General features: G+C 38.4%; 1 long non-coding RNA gene across 2 annotated transcripts in view; it reads left to right on the plus strand.

Moving 5' to 3' along the window:
- The window catches only part of LOC148090648 (uncharacterized), a 308,919-nt gene that overhangs the window by 69,231 nt on the left and 219,251 nt on the right, over positions 1–20,437 (plus strand). For both annotated transcript variants that reach the window (XR_015713701.1, XR_015713700.1), the window contains exons 3-4: positions 4,798–4,933; positions 5,655–5,744. This is a non-coding gene — a long non-coding RNA (uncharacterized LOC148090648). The remainder of the gene's footprint in view (positions 1–4,797; positions 4,934–5,654; positions 5,745–20,437) is intronic.

Consider the following 20,437-nt stretch of genomic DNA (forward strand, 5'->3'; position numbering starts at 1 on the left):
GCCAATTTTCTCTCCATAATCTGTTTTTAAAATACCCCTTAATTTTTAAACCATGTGGTAAACTTTTTAAATTACAAAAGGCTCTTTTAAAACAGTTTTTAATTTATTTTACAGACTCACTAAAGCCTACCTTCACTTTGCACATGAGACACCCACTTGTCTATCCACTTGGGCGAAGGAACACTGAGCCAACTTTTCTTACCCCCCCCCCCCCACTTTCCCACTTTCATATTCTCTTCTTCATCCTGCTAGAGGAGAATATGGCTTGTCCTTTTGAGTGCTCTCATTGTCTTCTCCGCAATATCTTGTGCATGACTAGTGCCTGACATGGTGCTTCACCAGTGTTTATCAGCAATGTGTGCATAGACTCAGGGAGGTAATATTGCCCTGGGTGGAATGGTTATGCTTTCCCAACTGATTAAAATGAACCAACTCTAGGTCGAGAGGCTGGCATTAATTCCATGTATAGAAATGATGTTTTTCAGCTACAGGATAATTGAGCCAGTAAATGAGAGAATGTGAGTGATGTGGCTGAAATTGATAACAGAATAAGTTTCTCAAGAATGTAAATTTGACGGCCTTTAGCAGGAAGAAAATGAGGAAGACTAGAGTGAAAGGGTAAAGTGTAGGGGAGAAACAATTCTGAGAAGAGAAAGTAGCACAACTATGAAGTAAACCTTTAGAAATCTAGCTCACTCATATTTACAGAAGTGTAATAAAATGTGAGAATACTAAACTAAGAGATTCCTTTCCTTAAAATAAACATCAATCATGTTTACAACCAAATGAAAAGGGAGCAAATGAACAGCAACCAACAGCACTAGAACCAGGCAGCCTCCATCAGGAAACACAGCAGCCATTGCTTGGTGCTCGGAGGAGGAAAACTCACAGCACGATTTGATCTCTCCTGAAGCAGCCATGGCCAGGAGATTCCCCGAGAAGCTCCTTTCAAGGTGAAAAATACAGTTTTCAGCCTTTCTGCTTAAGCAGTAGCTCCCTCCCAAACCCTGATGGCAATTTTTCTTCTCTTCGTATCTCCAGCCTCAACTCAACTTATTTTTTTTGTAACTGGTAGCAAGTCAAGGGCAAGAAATGATCTCTTCCCACCAAACTGTCTGGGAAGAAAACCCACTTTATCCTTAATTACATTATCTAACAGCCTCTTGCTACTCAAAATGTGGTCCTTGGATCAGCAGCATTGACACCATCTGATAGCTCATCGGAAATGCAGAACCTCGGGCCCCATTCCAGATCTCCTGAATCAGAGCCTGTATTTTAACAAAATGCCCAAGTGGTTTGTGTGCACATTCAATGCGGGAAGTGCTTGTCTAACCTTAAAAACATCGTGTATAAGGTAAGGATTAGCATTCTCATTATGCATTTGAGAAAATGAAAACAGGGAGGTAAAATTACTCCACAAGGATCAGTAACTAAAAAGTGCCAGACTTGAGATTTTAGGTTAGTTCTAAACGCCAGACACTTCTCCCTTTCACCTTGTTTTTCTCCGTACAAAATGAGTTCAGTATTTCTGGTCATAACCACCCCACTCTCAACCTCACCTGCTGATTGACTGCTGACACCCAAACTCCTACTCTCAGACATGCATGATTTAAACACTGTCCATCCCTTGAAATATTTTAAACACCAATATATGTGGGAAGAGAGACTTAATAGGTCCCAACTTAATTAATTAATTAATACTTAATTAGCATCTAGGAGTTTGAGCAGACCACTTCCTTCGCCTTTGATGGTCAGAGCAAAGCACCTTGAGGTCCATGTGGCCGCTCAGGGCAAAGGAGGAGGGAAAGGAGTGAAGGGGGAGGAAGGAAAGCTGAAGACAGAGAGGCCCTGGTTTATCTTTCGGAATAGACCAGCCCTTCCAAGGTCCTTGTCTGTCCTGGAAGTTTGCTGGAGCTACTAGCCTGAGCTTGTTCCATTGCTTCCGTTGTGGGCTTCTGAATGTTCTGAATTAGGCCTGTGTCCTTCCCTGACGTTATTTCCAGGGAGGTGAGTAGAAACCCCTGCAGATATTTATCACTGCCGCTCAGGGTCACAGTGAAACATCTGTGCTTGCCAGTGTTCAGGGCAGCATCATGATACAAAAGTATTCCAAGATTCTATGGGTATAATAGTTATTATTTTTGAGGCTCTACTATATGCCAGACACTGTACTAGATACTTAACAAATATTCCCCATAATAGTCTCAAAAGTATGTATTATTTAGTAAATGCAGCTGATGAGAGGCATAGCCTGGCTTCTAACCCCAGCCTGCTTGAGGCAAGAGTGAGTGTCTTTGTATCATAATGCACTGCAGTAGCTTGCTTCAGTTAACCTCCTACTCAGCCTTCAGTACCTAACTTAAACGACCCCTCACTAGGCAGCTCTCTTCCAGTGGCCTTGGCGGTGTCTTCTGTCTGCAGCCCAAATTTGGCACTTTCCGTATGACTGCTTGAAGGCTTGCTTCCCCTTTATTCACATTCCTCCTATCCCGAGTTGCAGCTACGTGTATGCTGCATCCCATTCCCCCATCCAAAACCTTGAGCCTTTAAATGTTCTTTAGGTCACCAGTGCCAACATCACAGCAGGAGTCCAGTATCATCAGTTGGCCTATAAACCGAGTTAGGCACAAAGTCCACGCTCTGGGAAGCTCTGGACACCAAACATTTGCTGTTGCTTGAGCCACAGCACATAGTTTCCATGTAGCTCCCAAAAGGTGAGAGCCCCTCTCCTTGTAGCAATGGCTTAACCTCGGGAATTTCGTACCCATTGAGTTGCTCTTGCACTCATTTGGTGCTGCTTCTGTTTTCCCTCATTCTACCCCAAGAGGAGAACATGGCTTGGGTTGTCTCTACACTTCACTCCTCCTCCCTGTCTGGTATTCTTCACACTTTGGATTTAGAACAATAAAGGAAAAAACAGAACTTCTTGTGACTCTCCTCCTCTTGTGTGTACTTACCCTGGCTTATTCTCTCTTTAATATTTGAGATTTCACTATATCTCAGACATTGTGCTAAACCTTTTACATATATCATTTAACTCTCATACAAACAACCCTATGAAATATGGACTTTTATTATCCCCGTTTCGTTCAGAAGGACCCTCCATTATAGAGAGGTGAGGTAGGTTGTCCATGGGTGCTCCTTTAGTAGCTTCTAGATCTAGGGCTGCCTTAAGGTTTCTCTTCAACTTGAAATGATCTCAGGTTCTAGGTTTGTGGATTTCTTTCTGCCATCTTCTGAAGCCAATGCATTGGCTATGCCCAGAGAGAGGCAGGTGACATCTTTGAGGCCCTGCAGTCTTTAATCGTTCCCCTTCCTATCTCTTGACTATACCTTACCTGGCAACTCTAAGGCATTTATATAGCCTATTTCCAAAAGGAGATATGGCTCTCTATCCAGATATTTTTAAGCTTAGCCTCCGTTTAATTGAGCTCCCTGGTGCATTTGACAGACTATGCATTGAAACCTGGGATATTTACTATCTTATGTCTACCAATAATGATCATGTCAGTAGACATGCAGGGAAGGCTTGGTTTCATTTATTAATTTTCCTATAGTAGATACCTGAATCACACTGTGCATAATGTACATTTTTCAGGGTCTTGTTGTAGCTTAGGTTTCCTCCAAGTAGAGTCTGAAGCAAGGATTTTGGTGTGGGTAGTTGATTTTGGAAATGATACCAGGAAGCAAGAATAAGGAAAGGGGAGTGAGACAGGGAAATAAGAAAACTGATTGAAGAATGAGTTGGCCAAGATATTGCTGTAGGCAATGAAGCTTGATTTCAACATGATATTTTTTGTTTGTTTGTTTGTTTATTTTTCCATCACCATTTATTCCCTCTATGCACTCTTCCACCTCACCCCAACCTCCCACAGTCGCCACTCTGTTGTCCATGTCCATGAGTTCTCTCTGTTCTTTTTTTCTTTTTTCCTTTTTTCCTCAATCCCTCCACTGGTCCCCTTCCCCAACACCACCCTCTACCCATCCAGCAGAGCTGTCTGCCTGCTCTCTATCTATGAGTCTGTCTCTATTTTGTTTGGTAGTTCAGTTTGTTCATTAATCCATCTGGATCTTCTGAAAAACATATAAATGTCTCCAAGAATTGTTTGGAAGGTTGCCCCCTGGGGTGTTGATTCTCTTGCACTAATGGTTTACATTGGCAACCATAGGATCAGAGAAGATTCTAGAAAAAATCAGGAATATCTGTAATGTGTACTCCTGGGTGAGACACTATCAGTGCAATGTGACTGAGCTTGTAAAGAACTGTCTACCTGATTCATCAGGGACTGAAATCAGAGATGGATTAAGAGGATATGATGTCTGCTACAGAGCCCTAACCTAAAACTGTTTAAGAAACAAGGCCATCCAGAGAACCTGGCCACAAAGGCCACAAAGAGCATAGAGCTTAGCTGGGCCTGTTAGACAAGGAAAAGCATAATGGTTCTCTGAACCTTTGATTTTGGGTAAAAGTCTTTTGCCATCATTAAAAGAGGATTCAATAAGGCATTGTCTTGGATGTCCATGCTCTGAATATTTCCATTTGAGGAGGGGATACAAACAAAACCTCTACAGTGGAGAGAGACTAAAAAATATTTTTTTCTGATGAAATAGTATTCATCATGTACAGTAATGATGTCCCAAATGATGAAAGATGGAGGTAGACTAGAGTCTATGCTTTTGCTCTTCTATTACCAATAGTCATTTCTCTCTCCCCTCCACCCTCACTCCCTCCCCTCCTCCCTTTCCCCTAAATTTGTCATTAGTATTTTATTAATGATTTTTTTTTACTCTTTTCAGATGACTAGGTGAATAGGGTCTCACCCTACCCATGGTACTTGCAAGATGAAAAAAAGGTAGTGCCTGTTATTAAGAGGACAAGTAGAGTCTTCATCAGGAAGAAAAGTCAACAAATCTAATCATCATTTGAATAAAGGTAAAGAGTGTCCAGGTTTAGGTCTGTTAATAAATAGCGGGGGCAGGTAGAATTTTCTGGAGTATCAGAAAAACAGTTCCAGAGTGGAGCAGGCATTACATTTATGGAAGTCCAAAGGCTGCCCAAGCCTACCAGAGGAAGGTAATAACCAATCCATCACCAGACTTTACCATATTTGGCTCACAGAAAAGACTGTCTTCTCCAGCACTTCACTTCCTGATGAGTCACCTTCTTACCAAAAGGGACAGCTTCCGACTGAGCCTCAGACACAACAGCAGTGGACCCACTCTTCCCTCCAAAAATAACTCACTATCTAATTTGTGTGAGTGTAATTCCTGACTCTGTAAATAAAGAAATGGCCTTCCCATACAATGCAAAGATGTGCTAAAAATTTACATATATGCCTTTGTGGTTTTCTTTCTTGAGAAGTAATGGATGAAATCAACTTACATTCTATTGGCTGTTTTCATTAAAATTCTAAACAGCACTACTCTCTCATCCAACTCCTACCTTTCCCTCTGGGATTCTCCCTTTGATATCTAGCTTTTCACTAACGAAATACATTCACTAGTATGGCATTCTCAGGGCCATTTATAAAGCTCAAGGATACAAGTGAAAACTTGCAATCACCAGTTTTGTCTGTGGTATATCATAAAGTAGGTGTTAGTAGAAGGCTTTAACTAGTACTCTAACCAGTATGACTCGTTGCTCTTTATTTCAGGATAAAGATCTGCCTAGCATGCCTTTCTTGAGATAGACCCTGTCTGGATGGAGTTAACCGCCAGCTTTACTCATTATGTCAACCTAAAAGGCAAGTATTGACAATGAACAAGAAATAATTCTACCCCCCACCTGCCAACCTAAAGTGCATTTCCACTGAAAATTAGAATCAAAGCCTCCAGGAGTGAAAAGAAACAAAAACTTGACTCTAAATGAATCTAACCTAGTTGTTTATGTAAACTAAGTGGGCTGAATCTAGGAATTTATATGTGAGTAAGAAAAAATGCAACATCAGTTGTAAACAACTAGGGAATTCTACAATGGCAAATCTTAATGATCCTGAGCGAAAAGAATGAGTTATTTTAGTTCCCTAAAAAATATTTCCCTGAAAAGAAAAAAGAAAAAAAACAATGCGAAGAACTTAACTTCCTGCTATAGAAACTGCTCCTGTAGATCCATGACATGGTGAGGCCAGTGGGTTTTGTCTTTTCAGCTATTTCTCCTCCCTTGGAGGGGCAAAAGGGACATGAGATGTAATATACTGTTCAAGGAGTAGAACTGCCTCCTCGCCCTTCTTTCATCTCCTACCTAGGGTTAATCAGTCCATATGCATGAGTAAGAGGGGCATGTGATTGATGGTTTAGCTCCTGGAACTAAGTGGAGAATACAACATTTGCTTGATTGGTTAAAGTGTAGTGTTAGGGGAATAAATGGATGGATAGAAAACTGACAGATTTATTGATGGTAAAAGTAGTGACTACAATAATAACATGTTATTAGCATAAACATTGGGAGCTATATTAAATGACTCCATGCTTCTGAAGTTTTGCAGTTTGTTTCTGGATAATGTGTTACTGTTCTGTTCCTTGAAGTTGATCGTTACTTATTATAGCTGTTAAAGTGCCTACTTTCAGTATTTTTCAAAGTGTAATATACAAGCCTTTTGTGCATGAATTTTTTGATCTCAGCTACTAATGAATGTGCAAGTAAGTATGTGTGTGTCCATGCATATGTGTGTGTGTGTCCATTTGTGTCTGAATATATGCATTTTTCTACTTCCTGAAATTCAGTTTTATTTCTATTAGTTAAGGTTAGCAACTAATTGAGCTCTGGGAACTGCAACTCTGTTGTCATCTTGATGATATTCATTTGAGAGAATCTTGGCTTTGGTGTGTGGTAATCAATGTTTCATATTGTTTTATAATTTTTAAATTTATTTTGAAATATTTCAGTCATAGAAAAAGTTATTAAAATAATATTACAGATACATATGTACATCTCACCCAACTTATGACTTATTACCAAAATAAATGATATATTACCAGAAGAATTGGTAACTCCCTGTTAATGCGTCTTTGATCAAAATTCACACTCTTCCATAGATCATCACAGCCTAGGATGTGGTAGATTTCTTTGAAGTTTTATTATGTATGTATATTTACTTGAATAATATTTAATATTTTAAACTTTATATAAGAGATAGTCTTTGTATCCTTCTGAAAGTTGCTTTCCTCATTCACTATTAAACTTAGATTTTCATCCATGTGGATACATGTAGCTCTGGGCCAGTGGGCTTTTCATTGCTGTATAGAATATGAGATAGATAAGCGGTAATTGAAACATTCTCTTAATTATTGATATTTGGGTTCTTCCAGTTTTTGCTGTCATAAAATTGCTTCTAATAGTAGTTAATGTTGTATTTGTGTCTGTGTGTGCATGTATGAATTCATCCAGCATATAGACCTCGGAGTAGAATTTCAGGGTTATAGGATAGACATAACATTGATAGGTATTGCCAAGTTAATCTCTAAATTTTTGCACAAATTTATACTCCTAGTATCAGTGTATTTTACTATAAGTAATATGAGCAAGTTTTAATATGTGTATCCTTGATTACTAGTGAATTCAAGTAAACTTTATACATTTACATACATATGCTTGAAGGCTTGCAAGTTTTGCCTAAGTTTGAGGATAGAACCAACTGCATGAGCACAAGGTGGTGGTGGGCTGCTACTGTGAGATAGGCGGGAAACCTGCCCCAGTCCTGGACCCTTCCCTAATGAGAGGCTAAAGTCATCTGCCATGGGAATGGCAGGGTGGCACAGGAGGGGAGGGACAGTGGTCAGGTTATATATGTCCTCTCAGCTGCAGTCATGAGAGCACATTTCCCAAGATGATCCCCTTGATGCTATTGGAACTATAGATATATCCTTCAAATATAATGTGACCTATAATAAGAATTCAATAAATATGATATCCCTACTCAACCACTTAGTTCTATGAGACTGGTGGGAAGGAAATGGGAGACAATGCATACAGATAGTAATTCCTAACTCATCGAACTGAGTGAGATATAATTAATATATAAAGTGCTCAGCCCTAAAGGTGGAAGAGTATTCACTCAAAAAAGGTAAGCTTCAAAATATTTTTTTAAAGGAAAATAAGGATAACTTACCTTAAGAGTAACATGTCACACACACAAAATATATATATATATAAAAAATAATAAAATAAAATAAAATGTAACATGTCACAATGTTCCATAAGGTTACACAAGGACCTCTTCCCATAGCACCCCTTAATTCACTGCCTCCAGGCTATTCTGGACTTAGAGACCAGATAACCCAGCTTACTAGAAGTATTTGTAAAGTAAGAGGAAATAAGTGTTGAGGTTAGTCTGAGTAGATTTCCTATGAGTAAAGAGCAGAAGATATTGGTACTTTGGCCAGTCAGAGACATTTTTACAACTTACTTTTTAATCTTGGCTATGTTCCAGACAGGTGGCAACTTGAGAACTGATAAAATGAGGAATTTTTTCTCTTTTCCTTATAAATGTTAGTAGACTATAACAGCTTATTCTCCAAAAATAAGTACTAGTCTGGAAAAGTACTAGAGAGGTTTTGTTCTCCCCAACAAGCCAAGGAGTGGATATATTGAAATTATTTTTTTACAAACTCAAAGTAAGCATAGCTAATAATTAGGCATTTAAGTTTTTACTCTATATGGCCACAAAATTTGTGTTCTAAAGTGATGTAATATAATGCATATAACAACTTAGGAACAATCTGTAATATCAAAAGTATGATTATACATCAAGGTTTGAATCTCAGGATATCTTTCCAATTTCAGAATATCTTTTTCCACCCATAAAATATATTAAATGACAGCTAAGTCATGCAGGTAGTTCTGAAAGACTGTATGAACCATGATTTACCCAGACCCTAATATTAATAGTATGTGCCTGGCTGCTGGATTAGTTCAGGTGTTAGGGAAAAGAAGAAAATGCCCTTTAATGCTTTCCCATCTCTCTTTACGAGTTTTATATTGCCTTTTTTGCACCTCTCTCTTTTAAAATATGTTTTTATTTTAGAGAGAGAGGAAGGGAGAGGGAGAGAAAGAGAGAAACATTGATCAGCTGCCTCCTGCACACACCCTCCTGGGGATAGAGCCCACAGCCCAGGCATGTGCCCTGACTGAGAATCGAATCAGCTACCTTTTGGTTCACAGGCCCATGCTCAACCAACTAAGCCACACTGTCCATGGCTTTTGCCCCTGTCTTAAGGATTATCCTTAAGATACAGTTATTGTATCTTCATGCTATATCTCAAGTCCTCCATCCCTTGCCCATCAAAGCTCTGAATGCCTGAGTCATTCCGTGAAACTGAGATAATGTTAAAGCAGCCTGATTGACTACTTCACGCTAACATGAAAATTATTTCCTGAACCTTCCAAAGGAATTTGAATTCTTAAAAGATAACTTTGATAAGCTAATTGAATCTCCAGTATCAGAATTTCAAGCATATTAAGTAAATAGAAAATTCAATCAATATTTGGTGAAATATTTGAAGTAATGATTTAGACATCATCATTGCCTTCAGAATGTCTTTTCATAATCTATTCTCTCCCACTAATAGAGACTTTTAAAATTCTCTAACATCTACTTCCTATAATAATAATTGTATCTACAGAGAGCTTTTTAACCAAAGATTGGTATGTCAGAACTTCTTTCGGAAGATAAAAATACAGTGGTACCTCAGTTTTCGAACGTCTCCGTGGATGAACATTTCGGGTTACTAACGCTGTAAACCCGAAGGCAATGCTTCGGTTTTCGAACCCGCCTCGGAAGTCGAACATGCCCTGCGGCTCCCGCTGAGGGCAGGATCCTGAGGCCCAGCTGTCAGCTGTGGATCCCTGGGTTTTCCAACGTTTCAGAGCTCGAATGGTCTCCCGGAACGGATCCCATTCGAAAACCAAGGCACCACTGTAATCACTTTGGAAAGTTTGTATTTTGATTGTTTTTATCTTATGAAATTGGTCTTTTGAGATTTTTTATCTTCCTGATCGAATTGATGGCAAAGGATAGATAGTAAACTTCGAAAAGGAAACGACTCAATTAATGTTTCCTTTCATTCTGCCTCTGCCGATTGGAGGATTAAAGAAAGGAAACAAAGAAGTAATTATTCGTCCTGGATGTGACATAGAAGGAAAGCTTTAAAAAGAGGCTTACCTCTGTGTCCTGCAGTAAAGATGAATATTAGCATGAAAGGATGTTAGCTGCAAAAGCAGTGAAATACTAAACTTAAAGTTAAAAGAAAATAGAATCAAGCTCCATGTGGTCATAAAAATGTATTGGCTACAATTACAAATTCTGATCTTCTAGCCAATGAATACCCGGTTCTTGAAATAAATGGTTTTGGAGATAGCAGTGTAAGGAGTACCGTGACACGATGGTTATGAAATCTAAATTGTGTTATTGATTACATAGTCCCGTGATTCCGTGCTTACTCTGCACTTGATGAGAAGAAGGCCTGCTGTTTTACAACAAGGCGACATGTGTCCTAAGCCTTTCCTAAGTCCTGCGGGAGGTCGCTGATCCAGAAGAAATAGAAAATTATTCTTGCTCACCTTTTAAAGATTCCTTTGTCTCACCCAAGCGTTCTCATTGATTGAACCTTATTACTATGCCTGTGCTGAAGTCTTATAAACCATGCCTGTCTTTCTCCCTTCTGGCCTGTTCAGCTCAGAGCCTTCTTTGCACTAAACTAAATTGAAAGAGGAATTTGGGTTTCTTCTTCACTTTAGTCTTCACTTCTCAAGGATCAGAGTTCTCCCAACACACCATTTCTTTTTTTAAAGAGAGACTTCCTTACAGAGCTGTTCTGTGCTTAAAACTGATGGCAGCAATCTGGTGGTAAGCAAAGCTTCAGTAAGGGAACTCCGCTCACAAATGGAGGGCTTAATCTGTTCATTTGTTTGTTCACAAAGATTTAGTAAGCCCTAGGTTAATTGCTAGACTGAAAGCAGTGAACAGGATAGACAGCCTCACTTCTAAAGAAGCTTTACACCAAGACAGACAGATCTTGGACAATAATTACAAGATTGAAGATGTTATAAAGTGGGAAGTGCACTTGCCATCAGGGTACATAATATAGGCCTTTTGGAAGAAGTGGCATTTAAGCAGAAACAAAAAGGATCAGTAAAATTTGAAATGCTAAAGTGGGGAGGGGTTATGCAGGGAAAAAAAGCTTATGTGAATGCTCTGAGGTGGAAGAGAACATGACCCATTAGCAAAAAAACCGTTCGTTCTTTACCTCCAATACATGGGAACTGAGGTGAGGAGTGCTAAGGGTGAGATTTTATAGGTAAGTGTGATGATTCATAGCGTGGGTAACATTTTAGTTATGCCAAGGAGTTGATCTTTTTCCTCAGGGCCATGAAAGAAGTTTAAGTTGGGGAATAACATTTGCATTTCAAAAATATCTCTCTGGCTGTAATTATAAAAGTGTATCTGAGAATTGTGAGATTGGATGTATGGAATCTAGTTGTGAAGTTATTACAAATCTCTGATTCCAACAACATGGTAGCCAAAGATAGCCAAAAAAAAAATCCTAAAAATCTAGACAATCTGAAAAAAAAAAAAAAGATTTAAGTGATTTAAGCAAGTATGTGTGATCATAAGAAATACAGATGACAGAACTGAAGGAGCTAAGATGCCAGAAAAGCCAGCAAGTAAGCCTGCCTGGGGGAGTTAATGTGACTCAGCCATTTGCAGGCTTGGGGTTTAATGCCTCGTTAGAGACAAAGGTGTTATACTGAGCATGAACGAGGTGTGAAGTTGGAACTAAGATCTTCAAGCCAAAATGAAAGGGTGAAACAGATCAAAATCCATCAATCAGCAGAGGGACACAAGAAGCATCTTTGAGTCCTTGTCTTTCTTGAGAGGGAGGAAATGAGAGAATCATTGTAGTCCTTCTGTTATAATTGAGGCAATTGATGCAGAAACAACAGGGGTTTGTCCAAAGTCACATGGCCAGTTAGAAGCAAATTTGTGACTAACCTGGTATAGTGCTCCTTATATAAAATAAAGCAAGGGGTGTGGGTTTAATAAATGGGAGAGATCTGTGAATAGAAAGTATTTGGGACCAAATGCATTGTCAGTAAAATTGTGCTCGTTATGGTTTCAGACTGTACAAGTTAAGTTGTGGGAAGCAGACATCTAAAACTGATTGATGCCAAATTTAACAAATTAAGAGTGAAAATACGCTCTTGCCCATAAATACCTACCGGATGATTTACTTCCCCATATGTGAATAATGTTCTGGTTGTAATCAGCAACATATTGCATAGTGAATGCTTTCCTGTGACCTGGTCCATTAAAATTAATTGATAAACATAGCTGTCTTTTTAGAACATAATTGCAACATTTATTAATGAAAGCATGAAATGGCCTTTCACAGTTTCATGTCCTCCAATGAAGATTTTATAGGAGCATTGAATAATATTATTACAGGGTCCAGGATTGAGCCCTGACATTACATTTTAAATTATATTCTTTTCATAGTTCCTTGAATGGAGATCAGGGACGATATGTGTTGGAAAAAGTCATTGTAAATATGCACCAAGAAAAAAATATATATATGTGTGTGCATGTGTGTGTGTGTGCATACACACATATATTTTATGTATATAATATATATGTATAATATGTAATATATAAATACATATAAAATATATATGTATGCATATATTCTGCAGATTGAATTATCCTTTGCTTGAATAGTCACTAAAAATATTAACAGCAATAATAATTTGTTGTATTAAGCCTTTCAAATGCATCAACTCATAAAGTACAAGGAGTGACTGATTTGCAAATAATTAGCTTATAGAGGAATCCTCATTCCCTGTGCACAGGACCCCACACAAAGCCACTGGATTGCCACTTACTGTAGAAGGAAAGCCACTGGGGGAAAATGGTAAATTTGCTCCAAGTTCAGACTTAGAAGAATAAAAAAATGTAGGTGGGAGAGTTTAGGCCTGATTAGGAAGAGACTCATAGGCTACGGTGCCCCCTGTGATGTCTCTTGCCGTACCTACAGCTCCTGCAGTCACACACACCACCTCTCCATATAAATCTCCGCACCCTCTAAAGTTGCCAAAATTTTTCACTTAGCTGTTTATTCTCTAAAGATTTGCCATTAGGAAATTTTCTTGTAATAACAAGGGTCCTCTTTAAAAATGCTTCTTTCCCAGTCTAGGATGTTAGAGTATTAATCAAATAAAAATTACTGTGGATTCATTCAAGGGAAAGTATTCTTCCTACTTGGTGGAAGAATGTTTGTTAGAAGGGAAGAGTTCTATGACATCAAGGAGGGCAGGAAAAGGGTATAGTAAGTGAGTACTGGGTGAGGGTTATGGGGAAGTAAGACTTGCTCTTTCGAATAGGCTAGTCAAGAAAGACATGACCAAGATGATATTTTAAGTTGGTAGAGAGTAAGGCTTGTGAATACTGGGCAGAATGTTCCAGGCAGAGGGAACAAGACAGGAGCTAGCCTGGTGTGCTGGGGGAACAGCCATGATCCAGGGTCAGGATGGAGTCGTGTGGATGATGAGATCCTGGGGAAGAGAGTAAGAGAACAGGTCAGTTGGAAATGGTAGGAGTAGATCATGTGGTCTTGTAAGGTATTGTAAGGATTTTCATTCTTTCCCTGTGTGAGATGGTAACACTTTGGAGAATTTGGAGCAGTACAGTGATATGAACTTGCTTACATTTTTCAGGATCACTGTGGTGGTTCAATTGGGAAATGACTCTACAGAGGCAAGGGTAGGGATAAGTTAGACTACTGTAAGCAATTGCAAGGGTCTGGTAGGAGATGCTGGTGGTGCTACCAAAGTAGCACTTCATAGGCTGAAGTGGTTAGATTTGCCTAAGGGTCAGATGAGGGCTGTAAGAAAACAAAGAATCTACAGTAACACCAAGATTGCTGGCCTGAGAAACTGGAACCATTAACTTACTACTATCTGAGATGAGGTAGGAGAAGGTATTGTGGGAAAGATCAGGAGTCCAGTTTTGTACATGTAGAGATTAAGATGTCAGTAGATATCCAAGTGGAAATTGTGAGAAGAGAGTTGAAAATGAGAGCAACAGTAACTAAAATTATGTGCAATCTTGGAGGTTTGCAAGATTGCCAGAAACCCCCGGGCAAAGATGTTTTCCTTATATACTATCAAATCGGTAGGAAATGGAGCACTTAGGGACAGGGTATGAGAATCTTGAGTAGGTTGCTGAAGATGGGCTGAAAGTTTCACTAGGACACAAGGGCCTAGAGAGAAAGGCAAGGAAGCAACGATAGAAGAGCATCGAAGATAAGCTTCAACCATGTTAAATATTTCTCTGAAAGAAAACTTTTAAAATCCCTCTTACGCCTCCCCTCTGCATACCACAGACTCTTTCTGCCCTACCCAGCTTTCCAGAATTCACACTAATACCATTAGTTCAGCTTCTGGGGCTCCTTGGTCTCCCAAGAAATAAAGTGATTTATAATATTGTTTCTATGGATACTTCACAACAATGCCCAACTCACTTGAAAATACAGCACTACCTGGATTTTAAGCTACATTATCCCTAATTAGGCAGTTCAGTTCAAATCTCAAATTATCCGGCCCCTTCAGAATCAGTTGCTGTTTTTTCCTCATATAGCTGCCACTCATCCTTAGAGAAGAGGCATTCACTACAAACAGGACGGTCATGGGGCTTCACCATGGGGCTTTAGATGTAAGGCTTTGTCATTCCCAGCAACTCCCAGCCTTCTGGGAATAGAACAGTTTGCCATTGCTAGATTCTGTGACAACTCAAAGTCACACACACACACACACACACACACACACACAATGTCTTCAACTTTTCTGTTTTTCATTAATGAATTAATTAGGATTTTATTTGGGGAAAATGTTGTGACACCTCTTGAGATAATTGGAGACGTCCTGGGGAGTTGAGCCAGAGTCAGGAATCACTTCTCTGAGGTATTTTCATCTGAAAACTGAGAAAATTAAGAAAAATAAATGACTTATGAACTTTTAGGTGACTGAAAATTAGAAGGTTTGTATTGAGAAGCTGAATGAAAACACAGATGATTAATGATACAGAATTTCACCCCAGTTCTGATAATTAACTGAACAAATTAAGATGGAGGTTCAGGTCTCAGAGTGGTATAAGAGCTGACCTTGTTCCAGAAAGAACACATAGAGACAGGATCTAAGAGGTATTAAGCAGTTACCTTGCCCTGAATATATAAGTGCCAGAGAGACACAGTAGGGAAGGCTCCCCAATTTTCCAGCAGAAATGATGGAAGGATGATCATTATCAACCCAGTGCTGCTTCACTTCTCCTTAAATGTAAATATGGATCTCCATTATTCATGGCAGTCTATTAGGGCTTATATTTCACTCCCCATGCCTCCACTATGGCACTAGCCAGAACCCCATGCAGAATGAGTAATTGCTAAACTGGAACGTGATTTGTGAAGCTATAGACTTTTATTTTGTGACTTCTGGCAAATGTCAAAAATTTTAACAATTTAAATTGTTTTGAGGATTTCCTTTTGCTCTGACTTCAGCCTTGTTCTTGGTTCACCAGATTTTCAGTCTAGGCCAAAAGTCAAATAACATAAGTCAGGCAATAAAGCTAATTTTGATGCTAAGGGAGAAAAGAAAGGATGCCATAATTCAAACCCATGGTTAGCCCAACCCCAATAGTTATTCATTAGATATAAAATCCAGGAGAAAACATAATCAGGTGCTCAGCTCACTGCTAATGCACGGCCAGCCTTCCATTTCCTGCCCTCCCCTGCTCCTACAGGGCTTGCTATTCCTGCTTTCAGCCTTGGAGTAGATTCGATGAACAAAGAGAGTGATTTGTACTTTATAAAATTATATCTAAGGGGAGATGAGAACCCATAAAATGAAAATTTTGCAGTAGAAAAATTTCTTAATGTCAGCCAGTCCAACTCCCTCATTTCACAGATGAGAAAGTAAAGCCTGAACAGTTTCATAATAATAAAGATGTGTATGTGTGGAAAATATACAGACTGAGTATTAATACACATGGGAATTTTCTGAGGGCCAAAAAGCTTTATCAATGTGTGCATTTCCATTTCTAAGGAATTGATTGAGTAATAACATTTTTAATGCCTGAAGCAGAGAAAAAAAAGTGTTCCTCAGGTTTTGATTTCAAAGTAGTGATGCTATCTGAAATGCAAGCCATGCATTCTCAGGAAGGCTCCTTTCCTAGTGCGGGGTGAGCTCAGTAAAAAGACCAAATGCAGGCCAGAGAAAACTGGGTTTCCAAGGATGTCTAGGATATGAAATATTGAGGCACATGATCTCAAAATGTTCTGTGACATGGTTGAATGCTGCTACATCAGCAAGGCTACAGTTAAACTTCCAAGCCAGCCTCTGGTCTGAGCATACCCAAACCTGAGATTTTTCTTCAGGAAGCTTAGAAATTTTTAAACAGACAAAACAAGAACAGCAGCAGCAACAAACCCCTTCATTTTTGTGTCTTGTTGCGACTTAACAAATTTTCATTTGTCCAGTAGGTCACAGTGGCTTAGTGTTGGGCTTTGGGTAGAGATAGAAAATAATTTTGCACTCTGGCTCCTGTATTCATATTCATTCTCTCTCTTTCTTCTCCCCTCCTCTGTCTCCCCAAAGCCCCATCTAAATCATAGTTTTTTGCCCCGCCTGTGGGGCTCGGTTGGGCGTCATCCCATGCACCAAGAGGTCACCCTGTTCAGTTCAAGGTCAGGGCACATGCCCGGGTTGCAGGCTCAGTCCCCAGTAGGGGGCGTGCAGGAGGCAGCTGATGGATGTTTTTCCCTTCTCGATGTTTCTATCTCTCTTTCCCTCTCCCTTCCTCTCTCTCTAAAAATCAATAAAACATTTGAAATCATAATTTCTCGCTATTTAACATGGAGATGGCAAAGCCTAATTTGATAGCTATTGTGAAAAGGAAATGAGTTCATATATTTGTGACTCCTAGCATATATAAGATGTTCAAGAAATGGAGTTTATGATTTTTTCCCTCTGCTAGAGAAGGATTTATAAAAAGAATCTTCATTCACCCCTTAGAATCCTAGAAGATAATATAGCAATTGTCCTATGCCCTGCAGTCTTTAGTCTTCATTTTTCTTTTTTTCTCTTCAGGTCAAACATGTTTGGCTCCTTTAATTTTTCTCATCGAATTTACATCCTTGTTAATATTTTGGGGTATACTTACTCCTGATCCTGGCATAGTGGAAGTGAGTAGTTTATAGAAGATTCATCCTGGCTCTCCCACTACATACAGTGTTAACTTTAGATAAGTCTCTTTAACTCTTTAACCTTCTTATCTATTTTTTTTTTAAAGTTGATAATTGTAGAGAGAAATAAAATGTAAAATTATGTAAAAGTTATTTGTTTACAAAAAATGGCTCTATAATTACTATTTGGGATTAATATTATATTAATATCAGTTGATTTAATAGAATGTTTAATTCTAAAAATATATCTATAAAGAAGATAGAGTTCTTTTTTTAAAATCTCTCATTCTTTTTTTAAAATTTATTTTATTGTTGAGAGTATTACAGATGTCCCCCATTAACTCCCCCCCTTTGCCCCCATCCACTGATCTCCCACCCCACCCCAGGCCTTCACCTGTCTATTGTCTTGAAACACTGTTTGCAAAACTTACTTGACTTGTGGTCATCTTTCATAAAAATATATAATAATACTTTAAACCTCCTTAGAACATTTTGTAAATCACTTAGGCATTTTTGCATGGTAAGAGGTAAAGAAATAGTCTTAAAGAAAAATGTGCACGTATGCTTTATTTAAGATCATTATACTATTAAATAATTCAATATAAAGTTTAATTAAAATATAGTAATAATCATAATTCATAAAGGCAATTTTACTTTTTACTGTTTAAGTGTGATATAGCAATTTGATTATTTTAAATTAATTTCTAAAGAAAAATGTATAATGTATTAACATATTAAACTCAAAGTTACATAAATATTTGAGTTGGTGATTGAGTAGACAAACCAGATTAATATTGAACAATGTGTTATGGTATTTCAATTGGGTAAGAATCATTTTGATGGCATAATATTTAGAATTCTTGCATTTTGTATTTTAACACCCACTTGGCTTATTTGTATGTTCTGGAGTTTTGTTGCTAAGTGACAATAAGTAGAGATAGCCACTGCTCTTTGCAATTTCAAGTATGCACACAACACCTGGCAGGTGTGGATGGCCTTCATTTTCAATGGATGAAAAGTCACAGTTATATAATTTCACCACTTAATTTTTCACACTGTCTTTGGGAGTCTTAGAGTAATCTTGATGTGCAAATTGAGAATTTGGACCAAATGGATGCAACTCATGGCTCTGATGGAGGTCATCTTTAGGTTAACTCACAGAGCTATTGTCCTTTCTATGCTCCTCACTAACTAGTGTTCAAAACATCACTGTGTTTTATAAGTCTGCTTCACCCTTCAGTACATTCTTAAATTAAATTGTAATTGGCTCAGAATAGAAACAGTGTGAAACATATTGCTGATAAGCTCCTTAGGAGCTTTATAGATAAGTGATAATTTGAGTCATTATTGAGTGTGCTCTTATTATTTCCATTAATCGCCATACATAACAAATATCAAGTAAAATATCATTGTGAATTAATAATCTGAAACACTTCTCTTTCAAGAGAAAATATTCATGTAATTATTTCATCTTTCAATCATTTCAAGAAAGAAATGGAAACCAATATTCTTTCAGTAAGGCTGGGCTTGGTTATGCTGCAGTAACAAAGAGCCCCAAACTCTCAGCAGCTTAATCACGTAAAAGTTATTTCTCACTTATGATATATGAGCAACACAGGTCAGCAGGGGTTTCTGCTCATGCTGTTCACTCAGCACTTGCTTGGTAACCACTACAGCGGAGGGGTAGGTAGGAATATGGCAAATCACTGGCTTTCAAAGCTAGAAACTGGAAAGGACACATGCATTTTATTGCATGAATCAAGTTACATGGCTGCTTCAAGGAGATAGGAAAATTCAATATTGTCATGTTCCTAAACAATACTGGTAACTACCACAGATACAACAGATAGAATATTCCTAAGTCGAGGCTGGAAATTGCTGCTCTAAAGGACCACTCTTTGCAACCAGACAGCTTTGGGCATTCCTATGCTGGTATTTTGCAATTACCAACTTCTTTTCGTTTTTGCCTTTTTAGTAAGTCCCCAGATTCTCCTTTAACATTTTTAACAGCTAAATATTAGCAAGTCCTCATAACTTTTCCAAGCTTTTCAAGTTGCTTTTTAATGGGTGTGTACTCTCTAATGAGGATTCTAGCTATAAACTTAAACCATTAAGATTGAAAATAGAGCTGTCAACACAGGTATGACCCACTTTTCTCTGGTAATCACTGGGTATCTTTGGCTGTTTAATACTACCTGACCCAAGAGACATTGTTAATGAGGATTTGGCATTTGGAGCTTATTTATAATCTATTATCTTTATTTTCCTGGTATGTTAAAACTAACTGTACATCCATACTTCATAATTCCATTTATATAAAGTTCAAAAGTGAGCAGAACTAATCTACAGTATTAGAATTCAGGATAGTTATTATAATTGGGAAGAAAAGACTGAGACAGAGAATAGGACGCAGGATTCTGGGTTTTTTAAAATAATGTTCTGCTTTTCTTATGTGGATGCTGGTTACACAGGTGTGTTTATCTTATGAGATACATTAAGCTGTACTGTTATTCAGCACTTTTTGGTATGATATTATATTTCGATGCAAATTTCATTTTAAAGGAACTAACTGAACTTCAGTGGCAGTTCTATAACATCTATGACAGGATTTCATTTTGTAGGGAAAGATAGATGGAGAAGAGTCTGTGCCCTTTCCTGAGCTGCCACTGTTCAGTCCCTACATCTGCTCCACAAAGGGCACTTTTTTAGTACTTTCTTAAATCTATTTTGTGTGCACCTGGGGGTGGGGGGTGAGGAAAAACTTGTAGAGGGTTCAGACATGCCCAATTATGCAGTCCCCAAATGCGTCACACTAAACCTCTGCAAATTTGTCGATCTCTTTTTACTGGTGTTTGGTTGGGTCTATCCCAGGTAAAAAAAGTGTGTGCTCTCATCTGTCCCTAAAGGTGCCTGTCTCTCTGTGGATACTGGGTCAGTGGTTACTCTGAAAAGTCGGCTTTTCAATAGTTCAAGAAAGTGGTGCATTCAGTTTTCCCAGCTTTTTGTCATTGTAACAAAATGAGATAAAAGGTGGTAGTAGCATCACTCCAGCTCTCAACATCTTGAGCGTCTTTCTCCTTTTTAATCATGACATTGTTGCAGATACAAGCCAATGATCTTTCAGAACGTCCCTCATAGTGTTTCCTCATGACTAAATTCCAGATTATTCTTTATCAGCAGGAATACCACAGAAGTGGTATAATGGTCT

Source organism: Miniopterus natalensis, chromosome X (assembly GCF_054644295.1).
Source record: "Miniopterus natalensis isolate mMinNat1 chromosome X, mMinNat1.hap1, whole genome shotgun sequence".
NCBI lineage: Eukaryota > Metazoa > Chordata > Mammalia > Chiroptera > Miniopteridae > Miniopterus > Miniopterus natalensis.